Raw genomic sequence first — 18,741 nt, forward strand, 5'->3', positions numbered from 1 at the left:
TAACACTATCTGAGTTCTGAGTTCCTATAGATGCCAATCATTCTAAACTTCAAAGGATAAAGTGAGATGCCAAAACTGTTCAGAAGCAAAAAGCTACTAGTCCCGCTCATCTAATTGGAGCTAAGTTTCTTTGATATTTTGGAGTCTATAGTATATTCTCTTCTTTTTATTCTATTTTGATTTTCAGTTGCTTGGGGACAAGCAACAATTTAAGTTTGGTGTTGTGATGAGCAGATAATTTATACGCTTTTTGGCATTGTTTTTAGTATATTTTTAGTATATTTTAGTTAGTTTCTATTACATTTTCATTAGTTTTTAGTTAAAATTCACTTTTCTGGGCTTTACTATGAGTTTGTGTGTTTTTCTATGATTTCAGGTATTTTCTGGATGAAATTGAGGGACCTGAGCAAAAATCTGATTCAGAGGCTGAAAAGGACTGTAGATGCTATTGGATTCTGACCTCCCTGCACTCAAAGTAGATTTTCTGGAGCTACAGAAGCCCAATTGGCGCGCTCTTAATTGCGTTAAAAATTAGACATTTTGGGCTTTCCAACAATGTATAATAGTCCATACTTTTCCCGAGATTTGATGGCCCAAACCGGCGTTGCAAATCAGCTTCAGAAATCCCGGCGTTAAACGCCGGAACTGGCACAAAAATTGGGGTTAAACGCCCAAACTGGCATAAAAGCTGGCGTTTAACTCCAGAAAAAGTCTCTACACATGGAAGCTTCAATGCTCAGCCCAAACATACACCAAGTGGACCCCGGAAGTGGATTTTTACGTCATTTACTCATTTCTGTATACCCTAGGTTACTAGTTCACTATTAATAGGACCTTTTGATATTGTATCTCGACCTCATGACACTTTACACGTTTCTCATTGTATCTTCTACAGCATGAGTCTCTAAACCCCATGGTTGGGGGTGAGGAGCTCTGCTGTGTCTTGATGGATTAATGCAATTACTATTGTTTTTTCATTCAATCACGATTGCTTCTATTCTAAGATATCACTTGTTCCTAAACCTGATGAATGTGATGATCCATGACACTCATCATCATTCTCACCTATGAACATGTGCCTGACAACCACCTCCGTTCTACCTTAGATTGAGTAGATATCTCTTGGATTCCTTAATCAGAATCTTCGTGGTATAAGCTAGAATTGATGGCGGCATTCAAGAGAATCCAGAAGGTCTAAACCTTGTCTGTCGTATTCTGAGTAAGATTCAAGGATTGAATGACTGTGACGAGCTTCAAATTCCTAAAGTCTGGGCGTTAGTGACAGACGCAAAAGAATCATTGGATTCTATTCCAACCTGATTGAGAACCGACAGATGATTAGCCGTGCTGTGACAGAGCACGTTGAACATTTTCACTGAGAGGATGGGAGGTAGCCATTGACAACGGTGAAACCCTACATAAAGCTTGCCATGGAAGGAGCGTTGCGTGCTTGAAGAAGACAGTAGGAAAGCAGAGATTCAGAAGATAGAGCATCTCCAAAACCTCAACCTGTTCCCCATTACTGCAAAACAAGTACTTATTTCATGTTCTTTTGCTTTTTACAATCAACCCTGATAATTATTGATATCCTGACTAAGAGTTACAAGATAACCATAGCTTGCTTCAAGCCGACAATCTCCGTGGGATCGACCCTTACTCACGTAAGGTATTACTTGGACGACCCATTGCACTTGCTGGTTAGTTGTGCGGGATTGCAAAAGTGTGATTGCAATTTCGTACACCAGTACCTGCAAAGGCACTCAAACGCCCAAGTCAGAGAGCTAAAGAGGTAGCTGATAAATGTATAGGGTTGAATGATCATACCTGGGAGAGTAATGTGACTCCCTTTTTATAGGCTTTGCCAGGTTATCTTATCTTTATGGGAGGGGTCATGCTTCATATAATTTTGGAAGGTGGTTAGATGGTAAAGATAGTCTCGGAACACTAGGATGACAGGAATATTTTTGGGCCGGTTTTATTGGGCCCATTAAGAATCTGGATGCCAGGTCCAAAACAGTTGTCCCCAAAGCGTGAGGGTAAGCTTGCTTAGTCTTCATGTTGATTTAGTTCGGTTCTCCGTGGTTCGAGAGATCCTGAATCTCGCATGAGAAAGCAAAATATTAATTTATATTTTAAAAATTTTTGGGCCTTTTGGTGGGCCGTTTTGATATTTTAGTTTCGTTAACTTTAGATATCTATTTCATTGGCCTCAGGGTGATCAATCCCCGAGGTAGCCATTTTGTTAAGTTTTATTTAATGTTTTAGATTTACTCAAATAAAAAAGAAAAACTTTACTTAAATGAAAAATCTTTACAAGGTGAGGGCCTCGTTAAAACCTCCCACTACTTTGGGTAGGAAAGAGTGCCCTTTAAAAGTGATAAAGGAAAACAAAATATTCAAAAAGAAAAATATGCTAAAAGATAAGTTACCAATTATTGTTTATGTAAGTGACTTCCTTTTTGGATTGCCCTATTTGTAGCTTCTCTAAGTCTCCCTATGGTTCTGGTCTCGGCAAGTCATCTTGTTGTGCGTCTAGATCGGCGAGGAAGATTCCTATGGTGGTCGATTTTGAGTGTTTGGCTTAAACCATTTCTCGTTTGTGTCTTTAAGTGGAGGGTTATTTCGGGGTGTTGTGTTGTCGTAGTATCTTTTATTGGCAGCCACGACCTTGCTCACTTTTTCGTCATTATGTATTCCCTTGCCATGCTCTGGGTCCATGCATCGACCAAACGGGCATCGTTGTGAGGTGCTTTCCAAAGTATTCATTCATTAGGCCGTTAGTTTGGAACAGGTTAGTCACCGAGTTGGTTAGTCCGCCTATGGTTAGGTATTCGTCATTGAATTTATCGAGATATTTTCTTGTAAACTCATTTAGGGTGTTGAGTGATGCCTAGGAGGCTGATTGGGTGCTTTCCTTAGGCTATATGTGTGGTGAATTGTGCCATGAATTTCCAGGAGATGTCACTAAAGCATGAGATTGAGTTGTTCGGGAGCACATTGAACCACTTGAAAACCGGGCTGGCTAGGGTTATCGGAAAGACCCGACCTCAGACAACGTTGATCGTTCCTTCCAGGTTCATATTAGCCTCAATGGCCGTTATGTGTTCATGGGGGTCTTTGGTACCGTCGTACTTCATGTCGGTTGGCTTATCAAATCCTTTTGGTAACCTTACTCTTAGGACTTCCTCGGTGAATGGGGTTGCTCCCATTACCACCCATTCGTGTCACCTTCGCTTGGAATCTCTGGTGTCTTTTTCTATGGTCCTCTCGGTCAGAATCTCGGGATCTACTACGATTCCTATGCTTTTCGTGATGTCAATCCGAGGTTCTCGTTATGTACTCCCTTCTGGAGGCAGTTCGAGAGATCGATTCACTCGCGTGCTTTCATTGGTAGCATTCTTTTGTGGCGATCCTACTTTCTAGGGTTTGAACTCAGTGGCAAAGCTCTTAGATTATATAGTTTGTATCTTTTCCTATGATGTCAAATGGCCTGCTTCTGTTAGACTGGAAATCTTCTTGTTGAGTGCGTGTCGCGTGGTTGTGGACCACGCTGTCCACCCTCTCGTGGCCTTGGGGGTCGCCATGGTTCTGAGGCTCACGGATGTCTGTCATGCTGATGGGATCTCGACGATCCCCACAGACGATGCCAATATTCAAACGATACCTAAAGGTTCAAAGAGTGCTTGTTTAGGTGAAGAGGGATCGGGCACCCATCAGTCCAGTAGGATGGCGAGGCTGAATCCGAGGAGCGTGGTGGTGGTACCTACAAAGACACTTCGATGCCCAAGTCAGAGAGCCAAAGAGGTAGCGGATAAATGTATAAGGTTGAATGATTATACCTGGAGGAGTGATGAGACTCTCTTTTTATAGGCTTTACCAGGTTGTCTTATCTTTGTGGGAAGGGGTTCCACTTTATATAATTTTAGATGGTGGTTAGGAGGTAAAGTTAGTCCCGTGCCATTAGGATGGCAAGGATGTTTTTAGGCCGGTTGTATTGGTCCCGTTAAGAATTTGGATGCCATGTTCGGAACACATATCAAAATTATGTTTTACCTAACAATCTTTCTACTCTCAATTTTAATAGTCTCTATCTCTTCTTTCATATTATAGTTCGGGTGTTGGAATTTGTTAGTTTGCCATTAAGTGAAGATTTGACACTTTGTCTCCCTCATCTCATGTCACTCTTCACTCCTCTATATGTTTTCAGTTCTTAAATTTGTCCCTATTCGCAAACTCAACCTCATTTCCAAGGTTCTGCCATTGCGGAGATGGGTTCATCATTCCCCTGTAATTCCCCTACACTTCAATAAGAACAACAACTTGGAACTTCCACTTTCGGTTTTGATTTCGATTTTGACATTCTAATCCGACTTTGTAGGGACATCAACATCGCTAAGAAATTTAACACTCTTCTCATTGTATTGGGAAAAGCTCAAGATGTTGTTTTGTCAACAAAGATGGTTAATTTGTATGCATATTTTGGGGCATCACATTCTCTCACTCCACTTTCAACTAGCTTCAGAGAAAGAATCTCTTTGCCTGGAACTCAATGGTGGCTGCTTATGTTTGTAGCTGTTGGCACCATGGGCATTGAGTTATTTCAATGAATTCTTGTTAGTATCTAGTTTGAGGCCTAATTTTTATACCTGCTCGCCTGTGCTGAAAGCCTGTGTGGGTCTAATTGATGGCAAGAAGATACATTGCTATGTTTTGAAGTTGGATTTTGAACGGGATGTATTTGTGGCTGCCTCATTGATCAATTTGTATTCGCGGTTTTGTGCTTTAGATGTTGCATATGAGGTGTTTGATGAAATGCCTAATTGAGATGTTGGTACTTGAAATGCAATGATTTTCTCGTTTTGTCAAAATGGGAATGCTGTCAAGGCATTAGATGTCTTGAATATGATGAAAAATGAGGGGATGAAGATGGATCCTGTTACTGTGTTGAGTGTACTTCCTGTTTGTGTGCAGTTAGGTGATATTTCTAGTGCGATGTTGATTCATTTGTATGTGATAAAGCATTTTTGCACATAGACGTGTTTGTATCAAATGTTTTGATCAATGTGTATTCTAAGTTTGAGAGGCTTGGGAATGTACAAAAGGTTTTTTATCACATGAAAGTTAGGAATCTGGTATCTTGGAATTCCATAATTGTTGCATACGTGTATAATGATGATGCATCTACTACACTCAGATTGCTTAAAGAAATGTAGTTTGTAGGAATTTAGCTTTACTTGTTGATAATTATGAGTTTGGCTTCAATATTTGGTTAGTTAAGTGATCGAAGGATAAGCGATTCATTTCATGGATTCATTATTAGGCATGGATGGCTTGAAAAGGATGTTATGATTGGAAATGCACTTGTGAATATGTATGCAAAATTGGGTGCCATAGATTGTGCTCGCACGATTTTTGAACAATTTTTTGTTAAAGATATAATTTCATGGAACACTTTGATCACAGGTTACACACAAAATGGTCTTACAAGTGAGGCAATTGATGCTTTCAACATGATAAAAGATTGTACAAAGATAATTGATGAGCGGATATTTTATACGCTTTTTGGGGATAATTTCATGTAGATTTTAGTATGTTTTAATTAGTTTTTAGTTAAATTTTATTAGTTTTTAGGCAAAAATCATATTTCTGGACTTTACTATGAGTTTGTGTATTTTTCTGTGATTTCAGGTATTTTCTGGCTGAAATTGAGGGAGCTGAGCAAAAATCTGAGTTAGGCTGAAAAAGGACTGCTGATGCTGTTGGATCCTGACCTCCCTGCACTCGAAATGGATTTTCTGGAGCTACAGAAGTCCAATTGGCGCGCTCTCAATGGCGTTGGAAAGTATACATCTAGGGCTTTCCAGCAATATATAATAGTTCATACTTTGCGCGAAGAAAGATGACGTAACTTGGCATTGAACGCCAAGTACATGCTGCTGTCTGGAGTTAAACGCCAGAAACACGTCATGATCCGGAGTTGAACGCCCAAAACACGTTATAACTTGGAGTTCAACTCCAAGAAAAGCCTCAGCTCGTGGATAGCTTTAGTCTCAACCCCAGCACACACCTAGTGGGCCCCAGAAGTGGATTTCTGCACCAATTATCTTAGTTTACTCATATTCTGTAAACCTAGGTTACTAGTTTACTATTTAAACAACTTTTAGAGATTAACTTTGTACCTCATGACATTTTCAGATCTGAACTACATACTTTTTGACGGCATGAGTCTCTAAACTCCATTGTTGGGGGTGAGGAGCTCTGCAGCGTCTCGATGAATTAATACAATTGTTTCTATTTCACTCAAACGTGTGTTTGGTCCGATCTAAGATGTTTATTTGCGCTTAATTGTGAAGGAGGTGATGATCCGTGACACTCATCACCTCCCTCAATCCATGAACGTGTGCCTGACAAACACCTCCGTTCTACATCAGACTGAATGAGCTTCTCTTAGATTCCTTAATCAGAATCTCCGCGGTATAAGCTAGAATTGATGGCGGCCACTCTTGAGAATCCGGAAGGTCTAAACCTTGTTTGTGGTATTCCAAGTAGGATTCAAGGATTGAATGGCTATGACGCGCTTCAAACTCGCGATTGCTGGGCGTGATGACAAACGCAAAAGGATCAATGGATCCTATTCCAACATGATCGAGAACCAACAACTGATTAGCCGTGCTGTGACAGAGCATAGGAACGTTTTCACTGAGAGGATGGGAGGTAGCCACTGACAATGGTGACACCCTACATACAGCTTGCCGTAGACGTGCCTTACAAACAATTGAGTTGAATATTACATTGCAGAAATTCAGAGGACAAAGCATCTCCAAAACTCCAACATATTTCTCATTACTGCACAACAAGTAACGCTTTTATTCTCTTTTATTTTTCCAATCTAATAATTCCAACTGATAATTTTAATTAATATCCTGACTAAGAATAATAAAATAAACATAGCTTGCTTCAAACCAATAATCTCCGTGGGATCGACCCTTACTCACGTAAGGTATTACTTGGACGACCCAGTGCACTTGCTGGTTAGTTGTGCGGATCACAAATTCGTGCACCAAGTTTTTGGCGCCGTTGCCGGGGATTATTCGAGTTTGAACAACTAAAGGTTTATTTTGTTGCTTAGATTAGGAAGAATTTATCCTCTATTTTTACTAGAATTGCATCTTTTATTATCCTTTTTTTTAAAAAAAATTTTCAAAAATATTATTTTTCTTTATCAATTTTTAAGTATTTCGTGAGTTTAGTGTCTTGTTCTAAGTTTGGTGTCAATTGCATCTTTTATATTTTTCTTTAAAATTTTTGTATTAGTGTTCTTTGTTCTTCCTTGATCTTCAAGTTGTTCTTGTCTATTTTCCTTGTTTGATCTTTACTTTTTCTTGTTCTATGTCTTTTCTTGTTTCACTTGTGTTCTTTTTAAAGCATTAATCTTTCAAAAGGAATATACCTATTTAGAACAAGTGTTACATTTACTCCCAATTGGCTAGAGCATTGGTTTATATTCTTGATGATTGGGCACCAGTTCTTTTGAAAATCTTTTTCAAAAATAAATTTTCTTGATTTAATCTTGTGCCAAACTTTAAGTTTGGTGTTTTCTTGTTAATCTTTTCATAATTTTCGAAAATTTTATTAAAGTTTTCTAAAAATTTTAAGTTTGGTGTTCTTTCTTTTGTTCTTGGTGTTCTTGAGTTTTTCTTATGTCTTGATCTTAAAATTTTTAAGTTTGGTGTTTCTTGGTGTTTTCCCTCCAAAATTTTCGAAAATAAGGAACATTAGATCTAAAAATTTTAAGTCTTGTGTCTTTTATGTGTTTTTCTCTTTCATCATAAAATTCAAAATTCAAAAAAAAAATATATCTTTTCTAACTAATTTTAAAACTACATTTTCGAAATTTTTATATAAAATTCAGATTTCAATTTCAAAATTTTTCGAAATATTTTCACAAAATATTTTCAAATTTTTTATATATTCCGTTTTTATTTACTCCACTTCTATAAAATAAATAATATCAACATACATATCATCTCCCTTGTTCCATCATGGAATTAAGTGGAAATGAACAGTCCAGGAGGACTCTGGGGTCATATGCTAACCCCACTACTGCTTCATATGGGAGTAGTATCTGTATACCCTCCATTGGAGTTAGTAGCTTTGAGTTGAATCCTCAGCTCATTATCATGGTGCAGCAAAACTGCCAGTATTCCGGTCTTCCACAGGAAGAACCTACAGAGTTTCTGGCACAATTTTTACAAACTGCTGACACAGTACATGATAAGGAAGTAGATCAGGATGTCTATAGATTATTACTGTTTCCGTTTGCTGTAAAAGATCAAGCTAAGAGATGGTTAAATAACCAGCCTAAAAACAGCATAAAAACATGGAAACAGCTGTCAGAAAAATTCCTGAATCACTATTTCCCTCCAAAACGGATGACACAGCTAAGGCTAAGCATCCAAGGCTTCAAACAAGGAGATAATGAATCCCTTTATGATGCCTGGGAGAGATACAGAGAGATGCTAACAAAATGCCCCTCTGAAATGTTTTCAGAGTGGGTGCAATTAGACATCTTCTACTATGGGCTTACAGAAAAAGCTCAGATTTCTCTAGACCACTCAGCTGGTGGATCTATACGTATGAGAAAAACAATTGAAGAAGCTCAAGAGCTTATTGATACAGTTGCCAGAAATCAGCATCTGTACCTAAACAGTGAATCTTCTATGAAAGAAGAAGCTAAAACAGTAACTGCTGAGCTCAGTCCTGTAGATCAGGCTAATGAGTTCAATCAGCAATTAGACTTTCTAACTCAGCAGCTAGCCGAATTCAAAGAAATACTACAGGAAACAAGAATGGCCAACAGGAATATGGAAGTACAGTTAAAGCAAACAGAAAAGCAACTGTCAAAACAAATAGCAGAAGAATGCCAAGCAGTTCAATTAAGAAGTGGGAAAACATTAAATACCTCACTTCAAAGCAGTAGGAAGCCAAGAAATGAGCAAATGGGTACTCAAAATCCCTCTGAGGACAATCAGAGCCTAGAGAGGAATAATGCTGGCGCTGAACGCCCAGACCATGCTCATTCCTGGCGTTCAACGCCAGAAACAAGCATGAATCCGGCGTTGAACGCCCAAAGGAAGCACAGTTCTGGCGTTCAGGCGCCAGTAACAGATAAGGAGTTGGCGTCTAACGCCACTCCAGCTTCCACCCCTGGCATTCAAATGCCAGTGGGGGATCAGTCACATACAAGTGCTGATAACAACCCTTCTAAAAAGGCTTCCCAACCCACTTCTGTAGGTAATAAACCTGCAGCAACTAAGGTTGAGGAATATAAAGCCAAAATGCCTTATCCTCAAAAACTCCGCCAAGCGGAACAGGATAAGTAATTTGCCCGCTTTGCAGACTATCTCAGGAGTCTTGAAATAAAGATTCCGTTTGTAGAAGCACTTGAGCAAATACCCTCTTATGCTAAGTTCATGAAAGAGATCTTAAGTCATAAGAAGGATTGGAGAGAAACTGAAAAAGTTTACCTCACTGAAGAATGCAGTGCAGTCATTCTGAAAAGCTTACCTGAGAAGCTTAAAGACCCCGGGAGCTTTATGATACCATGCACATTAGAGGGTAATTGTACCAAGCAAGCTCTATGTGATCTTGGGGCAAGTATCAACTTAATACCTGCATCTATTATCACAAAGCTTGGTTTGACTGAAGAAGTCAAACCAACCCGGATATGTCTTCAACTTGCTGATGGCTCCATTAAATACCCATCAGGCGTGATTGAAGACATGATTGTCAAGGTTGGGCCATTTGCCTTTCCTACTGACTTTGTGGTGCTGGAAATGGAGGAGCACAAGAGTGCAACTCTCATTCTAGGAAGACCTTTCCTAGCAACTGGCCGAACCCTCATTGACGTCCAAAAAAGGGAAGTAACCTTGAGAGTCAATGAGGAGGAGTTCAAGTTGAATGTTGTCAAAGCCATGCAACATCCAGACACCCAAAATGACTGCATGAGTATTGATATTATTGACTCTCTGGTAAGAGAGGTCAATATGGCTGAGAGTCTCGAATCAGAGCTAGAGGACATCTTTAAAGATGTTCAGCCTGATCTGGAGGAATCAGAGAGAATAGTAGAACCTCTAAAAATCCCTCAGGAAGAGGAAAAACCTCCTAAACCCGAGCTCAAACCATTACCACCATCCCTAAAATATGCATTCTTGGGAGAAGGTGATACTTTTCCTGTTATCATAAGCTCTACCTTAGAGCCACAGGAAGAGAAAGCACTAATTCAAGTGCTAAGGACACACAAGACAGCTCTTGGGTGGTCCATCAGTGATCTCAAGGGCATTAGCCCAGCCAGATGCATGCACAAGATCTTACTGGAGGGTGACGCCAGGCCAGTGGTTCAACCACAAAGGCGGCTGAATCCAGCCATGAAGGAGGTGGTGCAGAAAGAGGTCACTAAGTTACTAGAGGCTGGGATAATTTATCCTATTTCTGATAGCCCCTGGGTAAGCCCTGTCCAAGTCGTCCCTAAGAAAGGTGGCATGACAGTGGTTCATAATGAAAAAAATGAACTGGTTCCTTTCAAGAACAGTTACTGGGTGGCGTATGTGTATTGATTACAGAAGGCTCAATACAGCTACCAGAAAGGATCATTTCCTTTACCATTCATAGACCAGATGCTGGAAAGACTGGCAGGTCATGAATACTACTGCTTCCTGGATGGATATTCAGGTTATAATCAAATTGCAGTAGATCCAAAAGATCAAGAGAAAACGGCATTCACATGTCCATCTGGAGTATTTGCATACAGAAGGATGCCATTTGGCCTGTGCAATGCACCTGCAACCTTTCAGAGGTGCATGCTCTCAATTTTCTCTGATATGGTGGAAAATTTTCTGGAAGTCTTCATAGATGACTTTTCAGTATTCGGAGACTCATTCAGCTCCTGTCTTGACCATCTAGCACTTGTTCTAAAGAGATGCCAAGAGACTAACCTGGTTTTAAACTGGGAAAAATGCCACTTTATGGTGACTGAAGGAATTGTCCTTGGGCACAAAATCTCAAACAAGGGAATAGAGGTGGATCAAGCTAAGGTAGAGGTAATTGAGAAATTACCACCACCTGCCAATGTTAAGGCAATCAGAAGCTTTCTGGGGCATACAGGATTTTATAGGAGGTTTATAAAGGATTTTTCGAAAATCGCCAAACCTCTGAGCAACCTGTTAGCTGCTGACACGCCATTTGTCTTTGATAAAGAGTGTCTGCAGGCATTTGAGACTCTGAAAGCTAAATTGGTCACTGCACCAATAATCTCTGCACCAAACTGGACATTACCATTTGAACTAATGTGTGATGCCAGTGACCATGCCATTGGTGCAGTGTTGGGACAAAGGCATGACAAGCTTCTACACGTCATTTACTATGCTAGCCGTGTTCTAAATGACGCACAGAAGAATTACACAACCACAGAAAAAGAGCTACTTGCAGTGGTTTACGCCATTGATAAATTCAGATCCTATTTAGTAGGATCAAAAGTGATTGTGTACACTGATCATGCTGCTCTTAAATATTTACTCACAAAGCAGGATGCAAACCCCAGACTTATAAGATGGGTGTTGCTTCTGCAAGAGTTTGATATAGAGATAAGAGACAGAAAAGGAACAGAAAACCAAGTAGCAGATCACCTGTCCCGAATAGAACCAGTAGAAGGGGCATCCCTCCCTCTCACTGAGATCTCTAAAACCTTTCCGGATGAACAACTCTTTGCCATCCAGGAAGTGCCATGGTTTGCAGATATCGCAAACTACAAGGCAGTAAGATTCATACCCAAAGAGTACAGTAGGCTGCAATCAAAGAAATTGATCACAGATGCAAAGTACTATCTTTGGGATGAACCATATCTCTTCAAGAGATGTGCAGACGGAGTAATCCGTAGATGTGTGCCTAAGGAAGAAGCACAGAAGATTCTATGGCACTGCCATGGATCACAGTATGGAGGACATTTTGGAGGTGAGCGAACAGCCACAAGAGTCCTCCAATGTGGCTTCTACTGGCCTACTCTCTATAAAGATTCCCGAGCATTTGTACTTAATTGTGATAGTTGCCAAAGATCTGGCAATCTGCCTCACAGTTATGCCATGCCTCAGCAAGGGATCTTGGAGATTTAGTTGTTTGATGTATGGGGTATTGACTTTATGGGACCCTTCCCACCATCATACTCAAACACTTATATTCTGGTGGCAGTGGATTATGTATCCAAATGGGTGGAAGCTATTGCAACACCCACCAATGACACTAAAACAGTGTTAAAATTCCTCCAGAAACACATCTTCAGTAGATTTGGTACCCCTAGAGTATTAATCAGTGATGGGGGCAGTCATTTCTGCAATAAACAGCTTTACTCTGCTTTGGTTCGTTATGGAGTTAGCCACAAGGTAGCTACTCCATATCACCCACAGACTAATGGGCAAGCTGAAGTCTCAAATAGAGAACTCAAAAGAATCCTGGAACGGACTGTAATTAACCGTAGACGGGATTGGGCAAGGAGCTTGGATGATGCTCTGTGGGCATACAGAACAGCATTCAAGACCCCTATAGGGACCTCTCCATACCAGCTTGTGTATGGAAAGGCATGTCACTTGCCAGTGGAACTGGAACATAAGGCCTACTGGGCAACCAGATTCCTAAACCTTGATGCCAAATTAGCTGGAGAAAAACGATTGCTTCAGTTAAATGAGCTAGAGGAATTTAGACTCAATGCTTTCAAGAATGCAAAAATTTACAAAGAGAAAGCAAAAAGATGGCATGATAAGAAATTGTCATCCAGAGTCTTTGAGCCGGGGCAGAAAGTTCTGCTATTTAATTCCAGGCTCAAATTATTCCCCGAGAAATTAAAATCCCGGTGGAGAGGTCCATATGTGATTACAAGCGTATCACCATATGGATACGTAGAGCTTCAGGATAATGAATGCAACAAAAAGTTCATTGTTAATGGACAGAGAATTAAACATTATCTTGAAAGTAACTTCGAGCAAGAATGCTCAAAACTGAGACTTGATTAGAGCTCAGTGGTAGTCCAGCTAAATACAATAAAGAAGCGCTTGCTGGGAGGCAACCCAGCCATTTATAAAGTTTATTTACTAATTAAATAAATTTCCTTTTTTTTACAGGTATGTGTCCAAGTATCTTCAAGGTAAAATAGCAATTGCTTGAAATTCACAGAGTTATAGGAGAATTTGGAAGTTCACTGGCGAAAAAAAGCCAGTAAGAAACATTTTGGGCATTGAACGCCCAAAAGAAGCACCCACTGGGCGTTCAACGCCAGTAAGGGTAGCCATCTGGGCGTTAAACGCCAGAAAGGAGCATCTTCTGGGCGTTAAACTCCAGAAAGAAGCACCTTCTGGGCGTTTAACGCCAGATTGACAGCATCCTGGGCGTTCAGAAAAACGCCCAGTGACAAAGGACTTCCTGGCGTTCATCGCCAGAAAGATGCATCAGCTGGGCGTTGAACGCCCAGGAGAAGCAACATTTGGGCGTTAAACGCCCAAAACATGCAGCATTTGGGCGTTTAACGCCAGAATGGTGGGGAGGAGGTAAAATTCGTTTTTCTTCACAAATTTTCTAATTTTTATGTTTCAATTCATGATTTCTTGCATAAACATGTTTCAATTCCAAAAATTTTAATCCTAATTTCTAAAAACCCTAATTTCTAAAATCCCTTTTTCAAAAATATCAAATGTATCTTAATTCATAAACACAAATCTTTTTCCAATCCAATTCTTTTTCAAATCTTTTTAATTTCTTCTCATATCTTTTTCAACTCATCTTATCTTTTTTTTCGAAACTGCCTCTCCTTCTACTCCTCTCCTTTCCTTTCTTTTGCTTGAGGACAAGCAAATCTCTAAGTTTGGTGTGATTTGCCATGATCACTGAGCTAAAACTCATTAAGATCATGGCACCTAAGGGAACAGGAAGAGCAAGGATGTGAACTTAAGGGAGCTGAAGCGTCAGAAATTAATTCTTGAAGGCACCCCACAGACTAGAAGAACATCCACTTCCCAAAATACAGGTTGTTAAGTTCTAATTCTAGCTTTAACTCTGTGATAGTATTATTATAAGATTTTACCTTAGAAGTTATATAGGAGTAGTAGTAATTAGCATATCTATTTTGGCTTTATTTCCAATTAAGTTATAACTTATTTTTCTCATCATCATCAAACATGAATAAAATAGTAGATTTGTAGAATAAAGAGGCAATTTAATTTTTTTCGAGTTCTTAATAAGGAAAATTCTAATTATTTATATGTGGTGGCAATACTTTTTGTCTTCTGAATAAATGCTTGAACAGTGCATATTTTTGATATTGAATTTTATGAATGTTAAAATTGTTGGCTTCTGAAAGAATGATGAACAAGAGAAATGTTATTGATGATCTGAAAAATCATGAAATTGATTCTTGAAGCAAGAAAAAGCAGTGAAAATATGAAAAAAAAATTCTTGCGGAAAAAAAAAAGCCAAAAAGAGAGAAAGAAAAAGCAAGCAGAAAAAGCCAATAGCCCTTAAAACCAAAAGGCAAGGGTAAAAAGGATCCAAGGCTTTGAGCATTAATGGATAGGAGGGCCCAAGGAAATAAATCCAGGCCTAAGCGGCTAAATCAAGCTGTCCCTAACCATGTGCTTGTGGCATGCAGGTCCAAGTGAAAAGCCTGAGACTGAGTGGTTAAAGTCGTGATCCAAAGCAAAAGAGTGTGCTTAAGAACTCTGGACACCTCTAATTGGGGACTCTAGCAAAGCTGAGACACAATCTGAAAAGGTTCACCCAATTATGTGTCTGTGGCATTTATGTATCCGGTGGTAATACTGGAAAACAAAGTGCTTAGGGCCACGGCCAAGACTCATAAAGTAGCTGTGTTCAAGAATCAACATAATAAACTAGGAGAATCAATAATACTATCTGAATTCTGAGTTCCTATGGATGCCAACCATTCTGAATTTCAAAGGATAAAGTGAGATGCCAAAACTGTTTAGAAGCAAAAAGCTACTAGTCCCGCTCATCTAATTAGAATCTGAGCTTCACTTGAAACTCTGAGATATTATTGTTTCTTAATTTCTTTTCATCCTATTTTATTTATCTAGTTGCTTGAGGACAAGCAACAGTTTAAGTTTGGTGTTGTGATGAGCGGATATTTTATACGCTTTTTGGGGATAATTTCATGTAGATTTTAGTATGTTTTAATTAGTTTTTAGTTAAATTTTATTAGTTTTTAGGCAAAAATCATATTTCTGGACTTTACTATGAGTTTGTGTATTTTTCTGTGATTTCAGGTATTTTCTGGCTGAAATTGAGGGAGCTGAGCAAAAATCTGAGTTAGGCTGAAAAAGGACTGCTGATGCTGTTGGATCCTGACCTCCCTGCACTCGAAATGGATTTTCTGGAGCTACAGAAGTCCAATTGGCGCGCTCTCAACGGCGTTGGAAAGTATACATCCAGGGCTTTCCAGCAATATATAATAGTTCATACTTTGCGCGAAGAAAGATGACGTAACTTGGCATTGAACGCCAAGTACATGCTGCTGTCTGGAGTTAAACGCCAGAAACACGTCATGATCCGGAGTTGAACGCCCAAAACACATTATAACTTGGAGTTCAACTCCAAGAAAAGCCTCAGCTCGTGGATAGCTTTAGTCTCAACCCCAGCACACACCTAGTGGGCCCCAGAAGTGGATTTCTGCACCAATTATCTTAGTTTACTCATATTCTGTAAACCTAGGTTACTAGTTTACTATTTAAACAACTTTTAGAGATTAACTTTGTACCTCATGACATTTTCAGATCTGAACTACATACTTTTTGACGGCATGAGTCTCTAAACTCCATTGTTGGGGGTGAGGAGCTCTGCAGCGTCTCGATGAATTAATACAATTGTTTCTATTTCACTCAAACGTGTGTTTGGTCCGATCTAAGATGTTTATTTGCGCTTAATTGTGAAGGAGGTGATGATCCGTGACACTCATCACCTCCCTCAATCCATGAACGTGTGCCTGACAAACACCTCCGTTCTACATCAGACTGAATGAGCTTCTCTTAGATTCCTTAATCAGAATCTCCGCGGTATAAGCTAGAATTGATGGCGGCCACTCTTGAGAATCCGGAAGGTCTAAACCTTGTTTGTGGTATTCCAAGTAGGATTCAAGGATTGAATGGCTATGACGCGCTTCAAACTCGCGATTGCTGGGCGTGATGACAAACGCAAAAGGATCAATGGATCCTATTCCAACATGATCGAGAACCAACAACTGATTAGCCGTGCTGTGACAGAGCATAGGAACATTTTCACTGAGAGGATGGGAGGTAGCCACTGACAATGGTGACACCCTACATACAGCTTGCCGTAGACGTGCCTTACAAACAATTGAGTTGAATATTACATTGCAGAAATTCAGAGGACAAAGCATCTCCAAAACTCCAACATATTTCTCATTACTGCACAACAAGTAACGCTTTTATTCTCTTTTATTTTTCCAATCTAATAATTCCAACTGATAATTTTAATTAATATCCTGACTAAGAATAATAAAATAAACATAGCTTGCTTCAAACCAATAATCTCCGTGGGATCGACCCTTACTCACGTAAGGTATTACTTGGACGACCCAGTGCACTTGCTGGTTAGTTGTGCGGATCACAAATTCGTGCACCAATAATCTCCAACTAAGGGACATGGGTGAGCATTCTCCCAGCATATTCACATGTTGGGGTTTTGCAACAAAGAATGAAAATTCATGGAACGTTAATTAAGAATTGTCTCTACAAAGATGTCTTTGTGGCTACTAGCCTAATTGACATGTACAGAAAATGTGGGAGGTTAGTTGATAGAATGTCATTATTCAATGAAATTTCACAGGAACTTTAGTTCCTTAGAATGCTATAATATCGTCTCTTGGAATTCATGGAGATAGAGAAGTATCACTCTAACTTTTCAAGGATATGCTAGCTGAAGGGGTAGATCTAGATCATATCACATTCATATATTTGTTGTTGGCATGTAGTCATTCTGGTTTAGTGAATGAGGGCGAACGTTGCTTTGATTTAATTCAATCAAGCATATAGGAATCATAAAACATCAAATTCATAAATAAAAGATTCAAAAAATAAAAAATGCATATATTAACAAAGTAACTTGAACTATGAGCAAAATGTAACAAGAGTAGTGTAATTAAAGAGGAAATTGAAGAGTACTTACAATGAGATAAGCAAAATTTAAGATCAAAATTGAAACTATAAAATTATACAATGAACCCTAAATAAAACCCTAAGAGATAATTGGAGTCAAAAGAATCATAGGGCAAGTGGCATAAAAAATCAAAGGAGGAAGCAAATACAGTGTATATTTGGAGCCAAAAGAATAATAACACACAAACATTTAATTGAGGAACTTTGCATAGTGGTGTAGTATGATAAAAATAAGCTGGGTGCGTATCCCAATTATGCGCGCAGTTAGAATACACACAATGGCCGGTTAAAATGGCATCCACACAATCAAAAAGTAAGCATGAGTTCCTCAATTAAACGGCCTAAAATACAAGCAATGAATGGGCAATAATTAAAGACAAGAAAGCTTAAGCAATTACAACAAGAGTGAATTGAATTTAGGGAATATTGGATATTGAAATTATGCAAGTGAAAGCACAAGATTAATAAAAATTAGCACAACACACAATAACCAATTCATTGATGAGAAGAAAAATAGTTATTCATCTTCAAGATAATGAAATAATCACATGGATAAGGTGCTTGTTACAAAAAGTGATAAGCTTGATAAGAATCAAGTCAAGTCAACTCAAACAAATGCAAAGCATTAAAAAGAAACAAGACCTTGTTATATGATTATATTGATTTAAAAACCATGATGAACAAGCAATTCAATCCAATTCACTTAATTCAATATGCACTTATAAGTAATTTGTCCTAGGATGCCATCAAAACATGAATATTCAAACCCACTAGATACTAGTAAATTAAGGCAAAGTATAAGTGCATTGATGAAATTCAATCTTAAATAACATCAACGATCATCTAAGGTGAACAACTCGTGAATAAGTTGCCAAACAAGGATATAGTTTAACGCATATGGTAGCTACAACATATGAATCAAACTCAAAATTCATTTAGGCAATTAAACAAAGACTTAATGCTTAGTGCACATATTCATAAAAAATTATGCCAAATTTCAAGTAAGAAGCAACCCAATCAATATCAAGCAGACACTTGCAACTTATTAATTTAACAAAAAAAAAACCTAAATATAATTACTAAAACCAAAATGAGATGCAACTAAAACTAACTAGAATAAGTAGAAAAACAGGGCAAAAGCAAGAAAAGAGAGGGATGGAAGGGGCAGAAGTGTGTTAGGACTTAATTCAAAGTGTAATAAAAAATATACCCAAAACAGGACTTGTGCGTATGCACATACATGTGTGCATATGCACACTAGGTGAAAAATGGAAGGTATGCTTACGCATAAGTGTGTGCGAGCGCATTGAGCAGAAAGGGAATTGAGCGGTGTGACGCACACTGCCTGTGCGTATGCACAGAAATATTTTTTTTTCAAGAAATCGATCATATGTGCGTGTGCATATAGATCCGCACACAGATCCATATGTACGCATAGACGGAAAAAGAATTGGGATGCGAGTACACAAGCATGTGCGAATGCTCCCAACAGAAAGGGTGCTAATGGGTG

The 18,741-nt window shown here is 39.0% G+C and overlaps 1 pseudogene; it reads left to right on the plus strand.

The window, feature by feature from the left end:
- Positions 1–3,090: 3,090 nt before the first annotated feature.
- On the plus strand, positions 3,091–17,108 carry LOC130956887 (pentatricopeptide repeat-containing protein At4g33990-like; annotated as a pseudogene).
- Positions 17,109–18,741: the final 1,633 nt, after the last annotated feature.

Source organism: Arachis stenosperma, chromosome 10 (genome assembly GCF_014773155.1).
Source record: "Arachis stenosperma cultivar V10309 chromosome 10, arast.V10309.gnm1.PFL2, whole genome shotgun sequence".
NCBI lineage: Eukaryota > Viridiplantae > Streptophyta > Magnoliopsida > Fabales > Fabaceae > Arachis > Arachis stenosperma.